This window comes from Nicotiana attenuata, unplaced genomic scaffold (genome assembly GCF_001879085.1).
Source record: "Nicotiana attenuata strain UT unplaced genomic scaffold, NIATTr2, whole genome shotgun sequence".
Taxonomy (NCBI): Eukaryota; Viridiplantae; Streptophyta; class Magnoliopsida; order Solanales; family Solanaceae; genus Nicotiana; species Nicotiana attenuata.
The window spans coordinates 361,922-385,821 of NW_017670911.1; positions in this window are offsets into that span (position 1 = coordinate 361,922).

The window sequence follows — 23,900 nt, forward strand, 5'->3', positions numbered from 1 at the left end:
AGGGTAATTAAGTTCTAGGATTTAATGTAGATTTTTATTTTTAATTATTAAAAAAAAAGAGGTGAAAAGGGTCTTCTCATTAAAAGACCCAATTTTTGGGCCAGCCCATCAAATACCCGTTCAAATTGCCCCATACCCGGCCCAAAATCATCCCTGAACCGGTCCAGCACCCCTTCTATCAGAACGACCCTGTTTAGTGTAACTTGGATATCAGCCGTCGAGGTAAGGAGATCGGACGGCTTGGAAGCTGGGGTCACTTAATATAAAACGGTCCGAACCGTTACGCCCTACCCCCTCACTCATCTCTCACAACACACCCCTTCAGAGATCCCCCAAAACCCTAACCTAGCCGCCCCAAATCCCTCAGCCCTTTCTGATGGCGGCTCAGCCCCAAACCACCGCGAATCACCACCAAACTCACCCAAATTAACACCATAGAACCCCCTCCACCTCCTCTTCACCAATCTCTACTCCCTTTCCTTTGAATCCCTCTGAAGCACCTCGAATCTTCAATCGAAGCTATGAACCCTAAATTCCCAAAAAACTCAAATCATGCGAGTTAGTGAAGATTGAGGCCGAAATTGACCTTGTTCATGTGTTTTCACCTGAAAACACATGATTAAGACCCATTTCAGTCAAAATCGAAGGCTCGAGGTTTAACTTCAAGTTTTGGCCCGTCCAGTTTAGGTATCTTTCAGCCTTTTTTCTATTTTTTCTTGCATTTTTTGTCTTCGGCATATTTGATTAAGTTCCCTTTCGTCTCTTTTTCTGTCTCATCTCTTTGTTTCCTCATTATGTGTTAATTTCTTCTGTTTATTTTGTTTTGCATGATTAGCTTAATAACAAATTTAGCCTAATTGGTTTTGTTAATCGGTTCATCTCCCTTTCTCTTTTGTTCTTAGTTTCATTTCAAAAGGTTGCCGGTTTTCTTTTTCTTTTGAGGAAATTGGGTCAGTCTTTCAAAGTTGGCAATTTCTGTTCATTGTCAATTGAGACTGAAAATCAAGAGGCCCAATAAGAAATTAATTTGGGTCTATTCAGACCCATTGATTTGGGTCAATTGGCCCGGATTCTGGTCATCTTGAAGGGTAAAATTCAGGGGCACTAAGGGGGTAAATTGGGTAATTCACTTAGAGAATCTCTCAAATAACAGCTTAAGAAGCTTCCTAGAAAGCTGAAAATAGTCTAGCTTGGCTAGCAAGTCATAAAATCAGGGACTAACTAGCAAAAAGGAAAACTAAGAAAGGACTAAAATGAAAAAACAAACCCCTAAGGCTGCCCTAGTAACTTGCCTATAAAGGCATAGTTACTTGAGGCTCAATTCAGATGGGGAAGAGCTAAAAAAATCCAGAATAGGAAACGGCTGAAATTTTGTAGAAAACACTGTTCCATTAAGTTTTAATTTGGTAATCTGAAATCCTCCTCTTCCTGAATCAATTTCCTGATTGTTTGGACTTGGAAATGGTTTGAGATTTAGTCATTAAGGTTGGGTTCTGAGGTCTGCTGGTTTAACTGTGTGTTTGAAACTGATTTCTGGGCTACAACACTTCATCTCTGGGTTTTGAAATTGTTTTGCTGGTTTGCTCTTTGTTACTGGAACCTGCTGTTGATTCCGTGCTGTCATTACTGTTGATTCTTCCTTTTCTTATTTCATTTACTTCCAGGTATTCCCTGATTCTATAGAAGATGAGATGCAAGTATGAGAGTTGTAATTGCTTGAAGATTCCATGAATGAATTACTATTTTCTTTAATCATCAATGTTAGTTATTTACTTAGAATTTCTGAAGTTAGTGATGTAGTGTAACAGTAATTAGCCTTGCTTGTTCATCTTGACATAGCAGTAGTCTTCCCTATGAAATTCATGTAGCCTCTTGTCTTGTTGGAAAACTTGTGGTCTGATAGTTTGGTTAGTACGTAAGTAGTTCAGAACATTTGAGACTTTGTGCACATGGACTGTTATTTAAGCCATTCACACGTTTGTTATGCATATATTCAATCATGTGGTTAAGCTTTGTTGTTTCTATCTCTAGCTTATCATTTTAGTTTTGAAAATTAGAGTGCATTTGATTAAAAAGGGCAATGGCCTGTTCTTGAAAGTGAGGTCTTATGATGGTCATTCTGTTGGTGCAAAGCTATTGATACTTAATATAATTGGATCCATGTATTTGTATAAGAATGAGGTTTTTTTTTGTCGAAATATGCAAAGTCTTTGTTATAAGTTAGAATCAGAAGGGTGTGGTTCATTGTGGTACAAGTCTAAAATCAAACTAAGTATGCCTTTCATGTTTGCTCGTCATGTTACTTCATAAAGTTCCGCTTATTGTTCTTCTGGATTAGGCTAATGTTTAAGTAAATTTTGAGTCTCATGGTTGTTTTATAAAGTTAGTTAACAGATTGACGTCAAGCATAATGAACCAATGAGTGCTTAATTTGGGAGTACTTGATTAAGTTAATCATCTGTTATCCCATGTTTTAAAACAATTACAAATCTGGAAATCATGTGTGTTATTTCGGTTTATGGCTAACGACTGATCAACTCAAGGCCTGTATGGTATAGTCAAAGGGATTCAGTCATGGATCTCAATTCGCTGGGCTGGCCTAGATTTCTATGGCCCAATTCACGCGCTTGGGTGCAGTCAACACTTAGTAGCTTTGAAATTTTGGCATTGGGCCTCACTTTCAGGCCCAAATGCTGGAGTAAATCGTGCATTGGTGCTGAGTTACTATGGACTTTAACGTTTGGGGTAGTCACACTTCTAGTAGCCTTTTAATTAATTCATATTTTCTTTGGACTTAAGGTATGCCATAGTAAATAACACAAATATTTTATAGCCCTCCGGGATTTAGTTGAATATCCTTTAAAATTGAAATTGAGGTGCGCCACGCCAAATAAATCTCAAATGTGTGGCCCTCACTTAATTATATCTTTTAAAATTCTTAGAACTCGAGGCGTGCCATTTAGCAAATTTCCATGGCCCTCGCAATGTTAACAACGCTAGTTACTTTAGGCGCGTTATTTTAATGATCTATCTTTCTAAATTCGGGTGCGCATTTATGTGACCCAAATCCAAATCTCAACGATGTTAAAACATGTCAAAGACCGCGGGTGCATTTATGTGATGTGGTTCAAGACGTATTTTAATAACGTTGCAATATTCCTTAAAATTAAATAAAAGCGGTTAAAGGTTTAAAATTGCGCCATAGGGTAAAACATGTACTAAAATCAGATAATAGGCCATTTATAACAGTTGAGCGACCGTGCTAGAACCACGGAATCCGGGGGTGCTTAACACCTTCCCTCGGGTTAACAGAATTCCTTATTCAGAATTTCTGGTTCGCAGACTTCAAAAGAAAAGTCAAATTTCCTCGATATGGGATTTAAAATAAACCGTTGACTTGGGACACCAAATAAACTATCCCAAGTGGCGACTCTGAAAAATAAATAATCCCATTTCGAATAATGTCACTTAAATTGGAAAAACTCCCTTATATACTATCCTTCGGGGTGGTGTGTAAAAAAGGAGGTGTGACAATACCAACAAGTCCGCAAACACTACCTGGATCTATGAAAAGCCTCCAAACACATACGAGATCGTCATATCTACGAATCGAACATCAAACCACAAATTTAACTTCTCTTAAGTTTAAGAACTTCCAAACTTCAAGCTAAGCGTCTGATTCAAGCCTAACCAATCCGTATTCCATTCACACTTTGCACACAAGCCCCAAATGACAAAGTGAACCTATTCCAAGTTTCAGAACCACAATCCAAATCCGATATCATCAAAGTCAACTACCAAACAAACCTATGAAATTTTCAGAGTTAAACTTCAAACTTTCGGCAATTAGAGACAAAACATCATAGGAACCTTGAAATTCAAATTTGAACATACGGGTAAGTCCAAGATTACCATACTACCCTATTTGAACTATCAAAACACCAATCTGAGATCATTTAAATAAAAGTCAACCCTTGGTTAACTCTTACAGTATTTACAACGTAAGCTTCTGACAATGAAACTAAGTGTTCCAATTCATCCAAAACGTTCCTTAAATCAAATTGATCATCTCCACAAGTCACAACATAACAAATAAGCATATGGGAAACATCAAATATGGAAAATGGGGCTCAAATAAACAAAATGACCAGCCGAATCGTTACAAAATTTCTCAAAAACTGATCGAGTATACCATTGTAAGGATGTGGTACCAACTAATCGCTTGATTATCTCTTTACATATATTCGTCAGTGTCACGACCCGAAATCCCATCCTCGGGATAGGGATGGCGCCAAACATTTCACTTGCTAGGCAAGCAAGCGTTAGCTAAATTACTTTATTCATTTTAATAATTCAAAATAAAATATTAATAAAAATAAACTAAAATAGTATAAAACGGAATAATAAAATACTAATGATGATCTTTAAACATATCCCAGAATCCGGAGTCACAAATATATGAGAAACTAGAATACTACATATATGGTCTGAAGTAAGGTACAACTGTTTAGACTAGATAAATAATAAAATAGATAAAGAAGGGAACTCCGGGGTTGCGGATGTTGTACAGCTATACCTCAAGTCTCCAATAAAGCTGAATCCGAGTAGAACACTACTAGACGCCTCTAGGGTCAATACCAGAATCTGCACAAGAAGTGTAGAAGTGTAGAATGAGTACAACAGGCCCAATGTACTCCGTGTGTATCGATCCTAACACCGACGAGGTAGTGACGAGGCTATGACAAGACACCTACTTAAAACATGTACATATATATACATAGAGCAACGAAATAACAGGTAAGGCAATTTAAACATTAACTGGGAGTGGACATGCGAAATACACACCAATGTAACTAAATAAATCACAAATTCGGAAACCAAATAAGGCAATGAATAGAAATGACACGGTATCACCCTCCGTGCTTGTACTCTCGTCCTCGCCATGTAATGTCACAAATAAAATGGTACGGCATCATCCTTCGTCCTGTTACTCTCTTCGTCACATGATGTAATAAATGATAATAATCAGTCAATGGCACGACATAACCCTTTGTGCTTTAATCCTCTCAATCTATCGTATAATGATTTTATATGTAAATAAGGTACGGCAACACCCTTCGTGCTTTTCACTCTTCCTCAGCCAGCAACAATACAAATCCGAATTAACAATGCAAGGTCGGAAGCAATTTCACTTCAATTATAGTGCCATGATAACAGACTCCACTTTCAAAATTTCCAACATCATTAAATTAAATAATAATTACAAGACGAATAATTAAGAAAATAATAATCTACCTTAAGCATGGATAACATAGTAAATGAAACAATCTAGCACAAATAAATAATTTTTACCCGCATGCTTTAACCAGTGGCAATGCATATGTACTCGTCACCTCACATATACATCGTCCCCACACATAATGCACGTAGCAAATAAACCAACAAGTCCTAATCCCTCATCTCAAGGTTAACCACGACACTTACCTCACTCCGCAATCAGAGAAATCAACCAACCACGGCCTTGCCTTTTGAAAAAGCCTCCAAACCAATAAAATCTACCAAATTATCGATCAAAAAATCCAAAATAAGCATTAGAAACTACCCATTAATGAAAGAGGTTCAATTTTGATCATTTTTAAAAAAGTCAACAAAAGTCAACCCCGCCACCGCTTGGTCAAAACTCGAGATTCGGACCAAAACCAAATTACCCATTCATCCCCGAGCACGGTTATGTGATTTATTTTTAAATCCGACCTCAATTTAAGGTATGAACCTCAACTTTACAAAATTCCTAATTTCTACCCAAATCCCTAATTTCTACCATGGAGATCCTAAATTTGATGTTGAAATATCATAAAAAGTAATGGGGAATTGAAAGAAAGTGGATTAGAGTTTCTTTCAAATGGTTTTGGGAAGAAGAAATCCTTGAAAAATCTCCTCTAAAGTGTTTAGGGTTGAGATATGGTGTAAAATGAGCTAAGGTATGTTTTTCCCTCATTTACCCAGCTGCAGATGTCGCTATTGCGATGTCTTGTTCGCAATTGCGAGCATCGCAAATGTGATAAACAAGCCGCAGTTGCGACAAAAGCAACGCAAATGCAATCTCCCATCCAACCACAAATGTGACCAAAGGTTCGTATTTGCGAACCTGCCTAAGCCCAAGGCTTAGTCTCAAATGCGACCAAGCCATCGCAAATGCGAATCATGGGAGTTCCGCAATTGCGAACATTTTTTCGCAAATGCGAAGACTACCCTGCGCAGAACCACATCGCAATTGCGAGCTCAACTTTGCAACAGCAGAGTTTGTATTTGCAAACAGGTCTTCGCAATTGCGAGACCTGCAACCCAACACCAGAACTGAAACACACCAGCAGACCTCACACTATCCAAACTCATCTAAAACGCGTCTGAAACTCACCCGAGCCCCTCGGCCTCGAAACCAAACATGCACACAAGTGTAATAACATCATAAAAACTCGCTCGCGCATTCAAAATACCAAAATAACATCTAAAACCACAAATTGAACATCAAAACGAATGAAATTTCAAAGGAAAACTCAAGACACTAGAATCACAACTGAGCACCCAAATCATATCAAACCAACTCCGAACGGTTCCAAATTTTGCAGACAAGTTTCAAATAAAATAACGGACCTATACCAAGTCGCAAAATCAAAATCTGAATCTGACAGCCATGAAGTCAACTTACGGTTAAACTTAGAAAATTCCCAAACTTCCAAATTACTAGCTTTCGGCAAAATAACTCAAATCAATGTAGGGACCTCCGAATTCAATTTCGAGCATATGCCCATGTTGAAAATCAAAATACGGACCTACCGGAATCGTCAAAATACTTATCCGGGTTCGTTTACACTAAATATTAACCGTAGTTAATTAACTATAGACTCATTTTTAGTCAATATTTTTGTTTTCTTCAAAATTTCACAAACAAACTTTACACAAGGCGGCACGGACCACACACGCAAACCAATAAACATCAAACGAAGCTAATGGAGGTCACGAAATACGGAAATAAGGGCTAGTACTCAAAATGACCTATCGGGTCGTCACAGTCAACCTTTTAGCTTCAATAAGTTTTTCATGTCATTTCCGAAAATTAAAGGCTTAAAAATGTAAACCTTTTATCCTAAAGACTTACTCCTTCCACTTATTTTATATGTCGGTATTTAACTAAACACAAACTTTAAGAAAGAAAGATTTTTGTTATATACCAAAAGTACACTTATGATGCCACGACCCCAAAACGACCCGGTCGTGATGGCGCCTATCGTGAAACTAGGCCAACCAACACATTTCTAAAATAGTTCAACATTTCATCTAGAGCTTAAATAATGCCATTTTTCAACTGAAATTCCATAAAAGATATAAAATCAAAACCAAAATAAAAGCGAAAAATAAAACGCCCGACCTCGGTTGTCACTAAGTCATGAGCAATACTGCATGTGTTCCAAAACATAACTAGACCAAAATAGTATGAAAATATCAAAAAATACACTAGAGGGTAGATAAAGAAGGAGAAAGGCAGGACTACGAACGTCAGGCAGCTACCTCGCTATCTCCGGTGAAATCAGCGTCTGGAATAGTCAACAGCCGCTACCGTGGCCTGAGATACCTGGATCTGCACACAAGGTGCAGGGGATAACGTGAGTACACCAACTTAGTAAGTGACAAGTCCAAACTATGGACTGACAGGTAGTGACTAACTAAACCTCAACAAGTATAACACATTTAAATTGTAAAGGAAGGTAGGCTTGCTGGCAATTAAATATTTTTAACTTGACGGTAATGAAAAGTGCTAATGCGAACAATGTGAAGTATAAAGCACAATAAAACTCTACATGTCAATGCCAGAAATGTATAAAAATGCACCGTGTGCTCCCACTATCAAGTGCTCAACCACTCGGTACCGTATACGGCCATCCGGCCCAGGGAAATCCATCCCGAAATATATATATATAACACTGAACTCAAGTCAACCAGTACCGAGGAACAAGGGTAATCCAACCCTGAGGAGAAATCCATCTCCAGGTATCAGTACTTCGGACAAATCCATGTCTAGGGAAACCCATCCCTCAATAATATCATCCGCGCTCACTGGGGGTGTATAGACTCCGGAGGGGCTCTTTTCAGCCCAAGCGCTATAACAAGCCAAGGAAGGCATAATCAATAATCTGCTGCGGCGTGCAGCCCGATTCCATACTGTCACTCAGAATCCGGCTCTCGGCCTCACTTAGTCAACACTCTCCAGTCCCACACACACACGGGCTCACAATGCCAATAAACTAGCTCGAAATAATGATATGATGTGCCAAATAACAATAACCGAGACTGAGACATAATGAAATATGCATGAACAAGACTGAGTAAATAATATCAATGAAGCTAATGATATGATAGCAAGAAACGACCTCTCGGGTCTCAACAATAACAGCGTGAAGCCCTATCGTGGTAATTTGCATGATTTACAGCTCATTAACTTAATCACATAATCACTACTCTGGTACCAGCAAGAATGAGTCACTAAGCGGTGCCATGGAATGATCTAGGCTGCAACTTCTCATGGTGCATGCCCACACGTCCATCACTTGGCATTTGCGTCACCTCAGTATTAATCATAGAACATATAGTTCGGGGTTTCGAACCCTCAGAACCAAGTTTGGAAGAGTTACTTACCTCAAACCGAGCTAAAGTTCTAACCCGCGATGCCCTTGCCACTCGATCCCACCTCCAAATGCTCCGAATCTAACAAAAAATCAGTATATTAACATAAATATATGCTAAAGGGATGAAACCCACACGAAAATTATCAAATTAAACCTAATATCCCGAATTAGACTCAAACTCGGCCCCTAGGCCCATGTATCAGAATACAACAAAAATCGTAATACTAAAAACTCCTTTCACTCCCGAGTCTATACATACCAAAATCATCCAAACGGACCTCAAATGGCCCCTCAGATCCCCAATCAAAGCTCTCCAACACTCAAGCCCTAATACTTCAACATCACCCCAAATTCCCCACTAATTTCATGATTAGCTAGTGAAAAAATCATCACAAACACGAAATACAAAGCCCAAGTAGCTTAGCTCGCCGAAATCCCTCGATTCCCTTTCGAAACCACTTCTTGGGAGATCCATAATCCTCCAAAATGGTGGAAAAATGACTAAAATTCACGAAGGGGGACTTATATACTTTTCTGCCCAGAACTTCCGCATCTGCTATCTAAATCTCGCACCTGCGCAACCGCTTCTACGGTCCAACAAACCGCACCTGCGGTTTCCACTTAAATGTCCAGGACCGCATCTGCGCCCCAGTCACCGCACCCGCGGTGCCGCAGATGCGTCCAACACACCGCATCTTCGGTTCTTCTCCTGATGGCCAATTTACGCACCTGTGATCTCCATATCGCATCTGCGACCTCGCACTTGCGGTCCTCAATCCGCAGGTGCGGAAGTGACAGATGCAGCAAATCCAGCATCATCAACTCAATGCCAATCTTTCTGTCAACCACCCAAAATCATCTCGAGGCCCTCGGACCTCAACCAAACCTGCCAACAAGTCACATATCACCATTCAAACTTATTCCAACCTTCGGAACCCTCAAAACAACATCAAAACACCAAATCAACCTCGAAGTCAAGCCTAAGATTTCCAAACTTCCAAATTCCGCAAATGATGCCAAAACCTATCAAACCTCATTCAGAAGACCTAAACTTTTGCACACACGTCACAAATGACACAATGGACCTAATCCACTTTCCGGAATTCCATTCCGACCTCGATATCAAGATTTCCACTACCGACCGAAAAATGCCAAGTTTCCAGTTTCCCCAATTCAAGCCTAAATCTACCACAGACCTCCAACTTACATTCCAAACACGCTCCTAAGTCCAAAATCACCTAAAGGAGCTATCCAAACCATCAGATTTCACATCCGAGACCTTCTACACATAAGTCAACATCCAGTTGACTTTTTCTAACTTAAGCTCCTGAATTAGAGACTTAGTGTCTCCTTCCACTCCAAGACCACTTCGAACACAGAACAACCAACACGACACGATGAAATACAGTTGAACAACACATAAAGAAGCATAAATGGGGGAAACGGAGCTGTAACTTATGAAACGACCGGTCGGGTCGTTACATCCTCCCCCTCTTAAACAAACGTTCGTCCTTGAACTAGTCAAGAAACATACCAGAAGCCTCAAACTGGTGCGGATATCTGCTCCGCATCTCCCGCTCGGTCTCCCAAGTAGCCTCCTCTACGAGCTGACCTCTCCACTGCACTTTCACTGAAGCTATCTCCTTTGATCTCAACTTTCGGATCTGCCGCTCCAAAATAGCCACTAACTCCACACCATAAGTCAAATCACCGTCTAACTGAACCGTGCTGAAATCCAAAACATGAGACGGATCGCCAATATACTTCCAGAGCATAGAAACATGAAATACTAAATGCACACTCGACAAGCTAGGTGGCAAAGCTAGCTCATAAGCCACCTCCCCAATCCTCCGAAGCACCTCAAAAGGCCCAATGAACCGAGGACTCAATTTACCCTTCTTCCCAAATCTCATAACACCTTTCATGGGTGAAACCTTTAGTAGAACCTTCTACCCAACCATGTAAGACACATCATGAACCTTCCTATCAGCATAATTCTTTTTTCTCGATTGCGCTGTACGAAGCCGCTCCTGAATCACCTTCACCTTGTCCAAAGCATCTTGTACCAAGTCTGTACCCAAAAGCCTAGCCTCGCCCGGATCAAACCAACCTACTAGAGATCTACACCGTCTCCTATATATATCCTCGTATGGAGCCATCTGAATACTCGACTGATAACTGTTGTTGTAAGCAAACTCCGCGAGCGGTAGAAAATGTTCCCATGAACCCTCAAAATCAAAGACACAAGCACGCAACATGTCCTCCAACATTTAAATAGTGCGCTCGGACTACCCATCCGTCTGAGGGTGAAAAGCTGTGCTCAACTCAACCTGAGTACCCAAGTTTCGCTGCACAACCCTCTAAAACTGCGATGTAAATTGAGCACCTCTATCTGAAATGATGGAAACTGGGACACCATGCAGGTGAACAATCTCTTGGATATAAACTCAGCTAACCGCTCTAAAGAATAGGTAGTACACACAGGAATGAAGTACGTGGACTTGGTTAGCCGATCCAAAATCACCCAAATAACATCGAACATCCTCAAAGTCCGTGGGAGTCCAACTACGAAATCCATGGTGATCCACTCCCACTTCCACTCTGGAATATCCATCTGCTGAAGCAAGCCACCTGGTCTCTGATGCTCGTATTTCACCTGCTGGCAATTGAGGCGCCGAGCTACAAATCCCACTATATCTTTCTTCATTCTTCTCCACCAGTAGTGCTATCGCAGATCCTGGTACATCTTCGCGGCACCCGGATGGATGGAATACCGCGAGCTATGGGCCTCCTCCAGGATCAACTCCTGAAGCCCATCTACATTGGGCACACATATCCGGACCAGCATCCTCAATACCCCATCATCAACAATAGTCACATCTCTGGCATCGTGGTGCTGAACTCTGTCCTTGAGGACAAGCAAATAAGGATCATCATACTGGCGCTCTCTGATGCGATCAAACAAGGAATACCGAGAAACCACACAAGCTAAGACCCGACTAGGCTCTGAACTATCCAACCACACAAACCGATTGGCTAAGGCCTGAACATCAACTGCAAGAGGTCTCTCCCCAACAGGAATACACGCCAAACTGCCCATACTCACAGCCTTCCTACTCAAGGCATCGGCCACTATATTGGCCTTCCCCTGATGGTACAAGATAGTAATATCATAATCCTTCAGCAGCTCTAACCATCTCCGCTGCCTCAAATTGAGATCCTTCTGCTTGAACAAGTGTTGGAGGTTGCGATGATCAGTAAACACCTCACAAGACACATCATAGAGATAATTCCTCCAAATCTTCAACGCGTGAACAATGGTAGCCAACTCCAAACTGTGAACACAATAGTTCTTCTCATGAGGCTTCAACTGACGAGAAGCATAAGCAATCACTTTACCCTCCTACATCAACACACACCCAATACCAACTCTAGAAGCATCGTAATACACCGTATATGAACCTGAAGCTGATGGAAAAACTAACACTAGAGTTGTGGTCAAGGCAGTCTTGAGCTTCTGAAAGCTCGCCTCGCATTCATCCGACCACTTGAAAGGAGCACCCTTTTGAGTGAATTTGGTCAAGGGTGATGCAATAGATGAAAATCCCTGAATGAACTGACGGTAATAACCCGCGAAACTAAGAAAACTGCGAATCTCTATGGCTGAGGACAGTCTGGGCCAACTCTGAACCGCCTCTATCTTCTTCGGATCGACCTGAATACCCTCACTGGACACCATATGCCCCAAGAAAGCCACTAAACTGAGCCAAAACACACACTTGGAGAACTTTGCATAACGCTTCTCCTCCCTCAACCGCTGCAATACAACTCTCAAAATGCTCGTCGTGCTCCTCCTGACTACGCGAGTATACTAGAATATCATCAATGAATACAATAACAAACGAGTTGAGATAAGGCCGAAACACGCTGTTCATCAAATGCATGAACGCTGCTCGGTCATTGGTCAGCCCAAAAGACATCACAAGGAACTCATAATGACCATATCGGGTCCTGAAAGTTGTCTTATGATTATCCGAGTCCCTGATCTTCAACTGGTGGTACCTTGACCTGAGATCAATCTTGGAGAACACCCTCGCTCCCTGAAGTTGGTCAAATAAATCATCAATATGAGGCAAAGGATACTTGTTCATGATTGTGACTTTGTTCAACTACATGTAATCAATGCACATCCTCATCGTCCTGTCCTTCTTCTTCACAAATAGGACAGGCACACCCCATGGCAACACACTAGGCCGAATAAACCCCTTTATCAAGGAGTTCCTAAAGTTGCTCCTTCAACTCCTTCAACTCCGCCGGTTCCATACGATACATTGGAATAGAAATGGGTTGAGTGACCGGTACCAAATCAATACCAAAATCAATATCCCTGTCCGGTGGCATGCCCGACAGGTCTGCAGGAAACAAATAAGGAAATTCCCTCACTACCGGGACTGAATCAATGGTAGGAGCCTCTACGCCGACATCCCTCACGAAGGCCAAGTAAGAAAGGCAACCCTTCCCAACCATCCGCTTTGCCATCAAAAATGCAACCACCCTACTGGGAACATAATCCGTCGAACCTCGCCACTCAATCTGTGGCACACCCGGCATGGCCAACGTCACTATCTTAGCATGACAGTCCAAAATAGCACGACATGGAGATAACCAGTCCAAGCCCAATATTACAGAAAAATCCAACATGCAAAGCAACAGAAGGTCTACTCGGGTCTCTAAACCCCCAATAGTCACCACACATGACCGATATACGCTCCACAATAATAGTATCGCCCAACGAGTAGATACACGAACAGATGAAACAAGAGACTCACAGGGCATATTTAAATAACGAGCAAAATATGATGACACAAATAAAAAAGTGGAACCAGAGTCAAATAACACAGAGGCATCTCTGTGGCAGACTGAGACAATAGTTGTAATCACAGCATCTGAAGGGATAGTATCTGTTCTGGATGGGAGTGCATAAAAAACGGGCCTGACCACCAACTGATCGACCTCCCCCTCTAGGGCGACCCCTAGCTGATTGACCTCCACCCCGAGCTGGATGATCTGGTGGGGATGTAACTGGTGCTGAAGCCGAAGGCTGACTCCTCTACTGGGACAAACCTCCCGTAAGACGGGGACAAAACCTATTGATATTACCCAAATATCCACACTCGAAGCAACCTCCACCGGCCACTATAAATAGGGACTGAAGGGAGCCTCGAGCACCGGGATACCCACAAGAAGAACCATACATAGATGAACCCTGAACTGATAGTGCATGAGTCGAACTCTGAGCTGGAAGGGCATTGAGAGATGAGTAACCCTGATATGAACTGTGAGAACCATGGCTAGATGATCCGCCACGCTGACCCGGGCGAGCTGGCTGTGCATGTCTGAATGGACCGCCTCTGCCGTGCTGAAATTGACCCCCAGAAGGTACACCACCAAAGCTACCAGATCACCGAGGCCTCTTGACCTCCCTCTTGACTCGCTCCTACCGGCAAACTGACTCAATCTCTCTGGCAATGTCAACTACCTCCTCAAAAGAAGCGCCAGATACCCTCTCTCTGGTCAGAAAAATCTGTAGCTGATAAGTGAGGCCATCAACGAACCTCTTAATCCTCTCCCTATCCGTGGGAACCAGCCAGATAGCATGACGGGCCAACTCGGAGAATCTTATCTCATACTGCATCACTATTATATCGTCCTGGTGCAACTGCTCGAACTGCTTGTGCAGCTCCTCTTTACGGGAATGCGATATATACTTCTCTAGGAAGAGAATGGAGAACTGATGCCAAGTAAGGGGCGCTGCACCAACAGTCCTACGCCTCTCACAAGCCTCCCACCAGGTGAAGGCAGCTCCAGAAAACTAAAAAGTAGTAAATGAGACCCCACTGGTCTCCAGAATACCCGTTGTACGAAGAATCCTCTGACACTTGTCCAAGAAACCCTGGGCATCCTCGCCCTCTGCACCACTGAAAGTCGGAGGCTGAAGTCTACCAAACCTCTCCAATCGATGCTGCTAGTCATCAGGCTAACTGGTACCACATAATCCTGAGCAGGTGCAACCGGCTAGGCTTCCGGTGCCTCCGGTGTCTACAATCCCTTAACAACCTGCTCGGGTGTTCGGGCGGCGGGAGTGTGAGTGACCCCCCTCGGCCTGAGAAGTAGCTGTTGTAGTAGAAATTGTGATCTCCTGAGCAAGACTAGTGCACACGATCAAGATCTGAGCCAAGGTCTCCTAAAGACCCGGAATAACAATAAGCACAACCGGTGCCTGAGTTGGTCCTGTTGGAGCATCCTCCACTGGAACCTGATCATGAACTGGGGCGGCTGGTGGTTCTACAGGTGCTGCCCTATCTGCTGTGCGGACTACACCCATATCCCTACCACGGCCTCGACCGTGACCTCGGCCTATAGTGGCCCCAACTAGTGGTACCGGTGGTCGTCTGTCCTGATCGGGATCACGTGTCCTCACAATCTGTGAGAGAATAGAATAACAGAAGTTTAGTTTCCAGAATCAGCAGATTCGCACGAAAAGAATTCAAGAATGTGAAGTTTTTCCTAAAGGTTCTGCAACCTCCCAAAGATAAGTACACACGTCTCTGTATCGATCCCCGAGACTCTATTAAACATGCTCATGACCCGTGAGACCTATGTAACCTAGGCTCTAATACCAACTTGTCACGACACCAAAGCTGACCCAGTCGTGATAGCGCTTATCGTGAAACTAGGCCAGCCGACACATTTCCAAAATAGTTCAACATTACATTTAAAGCTTAAATAATACCATTTCTCGACTGAAATTCCATAAAAGATATAAAATCAAAACCAAAATAAAAGAGGAAGATAAATGCCCGACATCGGGTGCCACTAAGTCATGAGCAATACTACATCTGTTTCGAAACATAACTAGACCAAAATAGTCTGAAAATATCCAAAAATACACTAGAGGGTAGATAAAGAAGGAGAAAGGTGGGACTCCAAACGTCAGGCAGCTACCTCGCTATCACGATGAAATATGCATCTGGAATAGTCAATAGCTGCTGCTGTAGCCTGAGATACCTGGATCTGCACGCAAGGTGCAGAGGGTAACGTGAGTACACCAACTCAGTAAGTAACAAGTCCAAACTGTGGACTGACAGGTAGTGATGAACTCAACCTTAGCAATTATAACAAATTTTAACTATATAGGAAGGTAGGAATGCTGGCAATTCAATATTTTTAACTTGACAGTAATGAAAAGTGCTAATCCGAACAATGTGAAGTACAAAGCTCAGTAAAACTCTACATGTCAAATGTCAGAAATGTATGAAAAGGCACCGTGTGATCCCACTCTCAAGTGCTCAACCACTCGGTACTGCATATGGTCATCCGCCCAGGGAATTCCATCTCGGAATATATATATATAACATTGAACTCAAGTCAACCGGTACCGAGGAACAAGGGTAATCCAACCCTGAGGAGAAATCCATCTCCAGGTATCAGTACTTCGGACAAATCCATGTCCAGGGAAATCTATCCCTCAATAATATCGTTCGCGCTCACTAGGAGTGTATAGACTCCGGAGGGGCTCCTTTTAGCCCAAGCGCTATAACAAGCCAACGAAGGCATAATCAATAATCTGCTGCGGCGTGCAGCCCGATCCCATACTGTCACTCAAAATCTGGCTCTCGGTTTCACTCAGTCAACACTCTCTAGTCCCACACACACACGGGCTCACAAATACAATAAACTAGCCTGAAACAATGATATGATGTGCCAAATTACAATAACCGAGACTGAGACATGATATAATATGCATGAACAAGGCTGAGTACAGAATATCAATGAAGCTAATGATATGATAGCAAGAAACGACCTCTCGGGTCTCAACAGTATCGGCGTGAAGTCCTAACATGGTAATTTGCATGATTTACAGCTCATTAACTTAATCACATAATTACTACACAGGTACCAGCAAGAAAGAATTACGAAGCGGTGCCATGGAATGATCAAGGCCGCAACTTCTCACGGTGCACGCCCATCACTTGGCATTTGCGTCACCTTAGTCTTAATCATAGAATACATTGTTCGGGGTTTCGAATCCTCAGAACCAAGTTTGGAAGCGTTACTTACCTCAAACCAAGCTAAAGCTCTAACCAGTGATGCCCTTGCCTCTCGATCCGGCCTCCAAATGCTCCGAATCTAACCAAAAATCAATATATTAACATCAATATACACAAAAGTGATGAAACCCACACCAAAATTATCAAATTAGACCAAAAATCCCGAATTGGACTCAAACCCGGCCCCCGAGCCCACGTCTCGGAATCCAAAAAAAATCACAAAACTAGAAATTCCTTTTACTCCCGAGTCTATACATACCAAAATCATCAAAATCGGACCTCAAATGGCCCCTCAAATCCCCAATCAAAGTTCTCCATAAGTCAAGCCCTAATCCTTAAACTTCAACCCAATTCTCCACTAATTTCATGATTAGGTAGTTGAAAAATCATCACAAACATGAAATACAAAGCCCAAGTAGCTTACCTCACTGAAATTCCTCGATTCCCTCTTGAAACCACTGCTTGGGAGCTCCAAAATCGTCCAAATATGGTGGAAAAATGACTGAAATTCGCGAAGGGGAACTTATATACTTTTCTGCCCAGAACTTCCGCATCTGCGGTACAAATCTCGCACCTGCGCAACCGCTTCTGCGGTCCAACAAACTGCACCTGCGGTTTCCACTTAAACGTCAAGGACCGCATCTGCGCCCTAGTCACCGCACCTGCGGTGCCGCAGATCATCCAACACACCACATCTGCGGTTCTTCTCCTGATGGCCAATTTATGCACCTGCAATCTCCATATCGCATTTGCGACCTCGCACCTGCGGTCCTCAATCCGCAGGTGCGGAAATGACAGAAGTAGCAAATTCAGCGGCATCAACTCAATGCCAATCTTTCCGTCAAGCACCCAAATTCATCCCGATGCCCTTGGGACCTCAACCAAACCTGCCAACAAGTCACATATCACTATTCAAACTTATTACAACCTTCGGAACCCTCAAAACAACATCAAAATACCAAATCACCCTCGGATTCAAGCCTAAGGATATCCAAATTTTTGAATTCCGCAAACGATGCCAAAACCTATCAAACCTCATCCGAAAGACCTGAACAGTTGCACACACGTCACAAATGACACAACGGACCAAATCCACTTTCCGGAATTCCATTCCGACCCCGATATCAAGATTTCCACTGCCGACCGGAAAACGCCAAATTTTCAATTTTGCCAATTTAAGCCTAAATCTACCAAGGACCTCCAACTTACATTCCGAACATACTCCAAAGTCCAAAATCACCTGACAAAGCTATCTGAACCATCAGAATTCACATCCGAGACCTTCTACACATAAGTCAACATCCGGTTGATTTTTTCCAACTTAAGCTCCTAAATTAGAGACTAAGTGTCTCATTCCACACCAAGACCACTCCGAACACAGAACAACCAACACGATACGATGAAATACAGCTGAACAACACATAAAGAAGCAGAAATGGGGGAAACGGGGCTGTAACTCATGAAACGACCGGCCGGATCGTTACATATGACTTGCGGTTTTGAAAATGCTATATGGCATTTATGTGGCTATCTAAATGTTTGTTATTAAGGGCAAAATGTAAATCTTAAAGTTAACAAGTTTCCGAATATGAAAGTTTAATTCATTTTGTAACGAACTAAAAAAGAGTGACATAAAAAATAAAACACACACGGTCAGTAGAAATGGAAAACGCAGCATTGTGTACTTGATGTACACATAACACATGCTCGTGATAGTTCTCGTGACTCCACTTAACATGACGGAAACATATGTATATTCTTTTGAGTGACATATCAACCACATCTTTATACAAATTTATTTTTAGTTTTATGACCTTACCTTTTTTTTACACATGAGAAATTTATTTTTACATATAAAAGATCTGTCTTTTACACATCAGAGATCTAAAAAAGTCATTTTTTTGAATTCAAAATTGTAAAGGCAATAACGTACAGATAGCACGTTTTAATTTTTTCCATGATAATTGGATGGACCACACATGCCAAAGAGAAATCAATCTTTTTTTTTTTTTTCTTTCTTTTTTTTTTTTTTTTCTAAACAGATGCATTTATTGAAAGAAAACTAAGTAACGTTATTACAAGTAGGGACTGATCGTAGGGATACAGCCCCTATTAAGTCTTGTTCAAAATATTGTATACGGTAAACTCGGAGGGTTCGATTTTTGGCCATTACAACACCTCGGGAGCGAGGTGTCCAAAGTCTCGAGGCCACGGTCGAATCTTACCCCGAGGGTACATCAGTGTCCAGCCTCGAGGCAACACAAATCGATGGTTACGGTGGAACAGTGGGAATTTCCCTAGGCGCATGGCTAGGACTGACAAAATCTAGAGGTCTTGCTCTAACCTGTATCAGTGCATTGAGTGGCTATGTCTGCCCCATATCTTTGTAATTAATGTTTTTGTACTATGTTTCCCCTCATATATAAAGGGGATCCTTGTCATTTTGTAGTTATGTGTTGCTCCATACAATAAATATACAAGAACACACACACTCTCTCTCTAATACATTCTCTTGAGTTCATTACTTCATTTATTGCTAGCATTCATTGTGTTCTATTTATTGTTCATCATTTAGTGTTTATTATTGGCCATAAAGAGCCGCCATTGATCTTATCCTAACTATTATTCGCTCATCGATTGCCCCCGATAACTCCCAGCCGAGCCTCAGACTCGATCTCGAAGCCTCGAATAAGCAAGCTCGAGGCCCCGACTATTAGTCACTCGGCTTGGTTATCTCCTTGTTCTCAAGCTCAAATATTGTTTCTTAGTCTTTCACATAGTATTAACTGCTTAACAACCGGCATAAAAATAGATCACATATTTTTAGAATCCCATTATCAAATTTAATTGTTATTACCATTTTCACGGTAAACAAAAGTACCAAAGCAAAAGGTGAGGGGTAACAAAAAGGGTAGTGGATGGGTCAGTGAGGGGATCCCTGGCCTTTCCAGCTTTAGCAAGAGCATCAGCCACACCATAGAAATCAATCTTAACCTAAACGTGTAGTCCAGAAAACGTTTGGTAATCTATTCATCTTTCTTCGCAGAATATTACTTATCATAAATACCAAGTATAAAATATTTTGTATCTTTTAAAAACTGAAAGTAAGACTACCATATACTGAAAGCAGAAAGCAGAAAGCAGAAAAGTACGAAAGAGAAAGCGTAACTAGAGTTTTAAAAAAGAAAAAGAAAAAGAAAAAGGTCACTAACCAAACTTTCCAAGTAAAATATGCAAGGGCTTCGGTCCTCATCTTTACCTTTCAAACTTCAAAATTACTCTTCATTCTTGAACTGATAAACATATAGCTAGAATACGGATTTAATTTACAGCCAGGGGCGGATTTGTAGGCAAATTGACGGGGCACGTGAACCCATGGTCTTTCCGTCAAACTAGGTATTTTATGTACACTTTTTTTGGAATTGGTCTAGTATTCTCTGCTGGCACCCATGCTCCAAAGAGGCTAAATGGTGCACATGGTTGAATGATGAGGTATTTACCTAGAGGACTAGGGATCAAATCCCACTTAATACTTTCTTTTTTCTCCTTTTTTTAGTGGCGCACCCATATTATAAAAATCCTAGATCCGTCTCTGTTTACAGCATAAAAATAATTACACTATCAGACCATTTTAAAAGTAAATTAATTAAAGGTACTACTCATAGAAAAAGAAGGTGATTCATAATCACTAAAACTAACTATGATAATAACTCGAGCAATTGTCTACGATAGATATAAGGTAAAATGATAAATCCATAGCGTATTCAACAAATGCTTGTGATGGGAAAGGTTATATATACTACAAGGTACGTAGTGAGAACTACAAATGATCTCCCACTTGAAAACTCATCGATCAATTCCCAATTAGGTCTGGAAGTTTATCTCAGGCTTTTTACAATAGTCATCAACCTAAAAGAGGAAACCATCTTTCGCGGAAATCAGACTGGTAAGAAATCATGAAAAGGAGAAGCACAAGGAGCAAGCCAACTCCCCAAGGAGTTCCACCAGCTCTATGAAATGATTCTTGATCAGGCAACGGAATAAAGAACAAAGATTTCTCAAAGCTTGAAAGCAAATGCACAACTAGCAGCAACAACAAAGGAGATACCATGAGAACAAGCTTCATCTGATCCATAATACCTTCAAAAATAGACTCATAATTGATGTACCATGTAATACTTACAAAGGAGAAGAGAACAAGAAAGAAAAAACACAAGTGTATTGAAGGGGGTTGTGAAGAGTAATTGTCAGCCATTTTTCTAGAAAGGGTTTCTGAAAATTTGCTTGAATGACTTGTTAAGTTCTTGAAGAAGATGACTACAGCTTTTATATAGAGTTGATATTTTAGGGTTTAATGATTTCTTTTAATAGATAAAAATTGATGTATGACTTACTAATGAAGAATAGCTAGAATTGAAGAAAGAGAAAATGACACTTTTCAAGTTAGCTTTTGGATGCATCGTAGGATTCTTTCTTTTTGACGATCCACAAATATGCATGCAATTGGCCGGTGACTTTTTTAATATGGTTAACGGCTTTATTAAAATAGTAGACAATGAAGTTGCTGACACATGTCACCGGCCAGGGCCAGAACCTGAAGTGGACCTCTTATGTTTTATGAGAAACGTTTAAAACCGTAAGAATTATAGCTTAAAATTTACTGATAAGATAAATTTTTTTTTACATATTATCATAGTTTAAATTTACTGATAAGATAAATTTTTTTTTAAATATAATTAAATTCATAATTTATTATCACAGGAGTATAATTTAATGTGAAATTACACCTGTAGTTTGCTTAAGCTGACTTTAGTGCACCCCTTATATTTTGGAAATTCATTATACAACCCTCCCTTCTGATTCATTTCTAGGATAATGGTATTTTTGTTGTAATTAATTGATTTATTGGAGATTTCTGGACCATATGTAGTGCTTTTTGTATGTAAAGCCTATTTTTAAAGACAAATAAAAGCAATATCTCTATCTTAATATGATGATTTAATTTCTTTTTCATTGATTTTGTCCAATAAAAAGTAAAATAGTAAAATAACACTTTTTTGGTATACACTTTGTTGATTGGAGTCTTGTAGATGATCAGATGATTGTAATTTTGACATAAGGAAGTAACCTCGTAAATATCACAAGTAAAGACATTTTGACTTACTGTCACCGGGGGCGGATTTAGGGGCGGGAGGAGGTTCACCCGAACCTCCTTCGCCGAAAAATTACACTGTACATATAAGGCAAAATTTATTTTTTACCTCTATATATTAAGTTTTGAACCCCCTTAACACATTGCAGAAGTATAGTTTAGTGGTCAAGGGGGTTCAAAACCTTCATAAGGCCATAGGTTCAATTCCCACTATCTACAAAAATTTTTTTGAACCCCCTTCATGGAGATCCTGCCTATGCCACTGACTGTCACGATCTCAAAACCCAGCTAGTCGTGATAACACCTAACTTGACCCACTAGGTAAGCTAGATAACAGTCAATACAACTCTAATTATGAAATGATAAAAAATAAATAAATGAAATAATTCGAATTTTATACAATAACCCAAGGATTGATAGTATAAGAGCCCGTTTGGATTAGCTGATTGTAAATAGTTGATAAGCATGTAGTGCTGAAAAGTTTTTTTAAGTGCTAAAACTGATTTTTAAAATAAGCATTTACGTGTTTGGATAGAAGTGCTGAAACTGATAATAAGCAGTTGATGTGTTTGGTTAAAAAGTGTTGATAAGCTATTCTTTTGTTAGAATGACTAAAATACCCTTGATTTTTTTTCAAAAGATTTAAATTAAAAAAAAATGTAAAGAAAAGAATTAATAAAGAATATGGAATGAATATAAAGTCAAGAAATTTATTTTGGGAAAAGTATTTTGTAAATTAGAAAATATTATTAAGGATAAACTAGTAAAAGTGTTGGTCAAACTAAAAGTGCTTATAAGCTGAAAAGCTATAAGTTGGGGGTGACTAGCTTATGACTTATGACTGATTTTAGCCTATAAGCACTTGGCTTAGAGGCACTTTGAGTGTTTACCAAACGCGTAGATAAGCCAAAAGGTGCTTATAAGTCAGTTTGACCAGCTTATAAGCTTAGCCAAACACCCTCTAAGTCATGAGCCACTAAGGCTTAAATTGACAAGTTGGTATGAAAGTAAATACAAAACATGTTTGAAATATACATAAAAAAGATTCGATTCTAAAATTACTAAGGACAAGTAGTAGCTATATCCAGAAAATAAGTACATCCCCATTGCCAGCTCCTGTTATTCATAGCATCTCAGCTCCAAGATCTACACACAAGGTGCATAAGTGTATTATGAATACAACCGATCCCATGAACTCAGCAAGTATTATAACTAACCTCGACGAAGTAATAGAAGAAAGAATTATAAATGACACTCGTCAATCACCTGTACAAGTTCATAAATTCCAACAAGTATAGAATAGAAATATGATCAAATCATGAAATCACAAATAAAATCACCTTGGTGCTCACAATTTTTTTAATGTATTATGCTCTGTCAACAATCCAGCATATAAAGAAGGTATGCAAATAAATAAGGTAAACAGCCAAGGAAACTGCAAGTAAAGATGAAATGTAACAACTAATAAACAATCTGTTGTGGCGTGCAATCCGATCAAAATAGAAATCACATCACAGATCTTAGGCCCATATCAGAATCTTAGTAACCGCCACACCAATAATCACCTCTCTCAAAGCTCAAATCAATAAGAAACCCGTCAGTTTCTCACAATAAGCGTGTACACCATCAAGAAGGTACATGAGAGGGTGACCCTAGGGGATGGATCCATATCCACATGCTGCACGGTCTAGTCACGTGCAATCTGTGGTCATATGCTCAATATCATAATCCGTCTGGCGTAGTCACATGCTCAATATCATAGATTCGCCCCGCATGGTCACAGGCACAATAACACAATCAATGCGGTCTAGTCACACGCTCAACACAATCGGCGTGGTCACAGTCATAATATCACTATCCGCCCGGTGTGGTCACAGGTACAATATCACAATCCACTCGATGTGGTCACAAGTACAGTATCACAATCCGCCTGGCGTGGTCACATACACGATA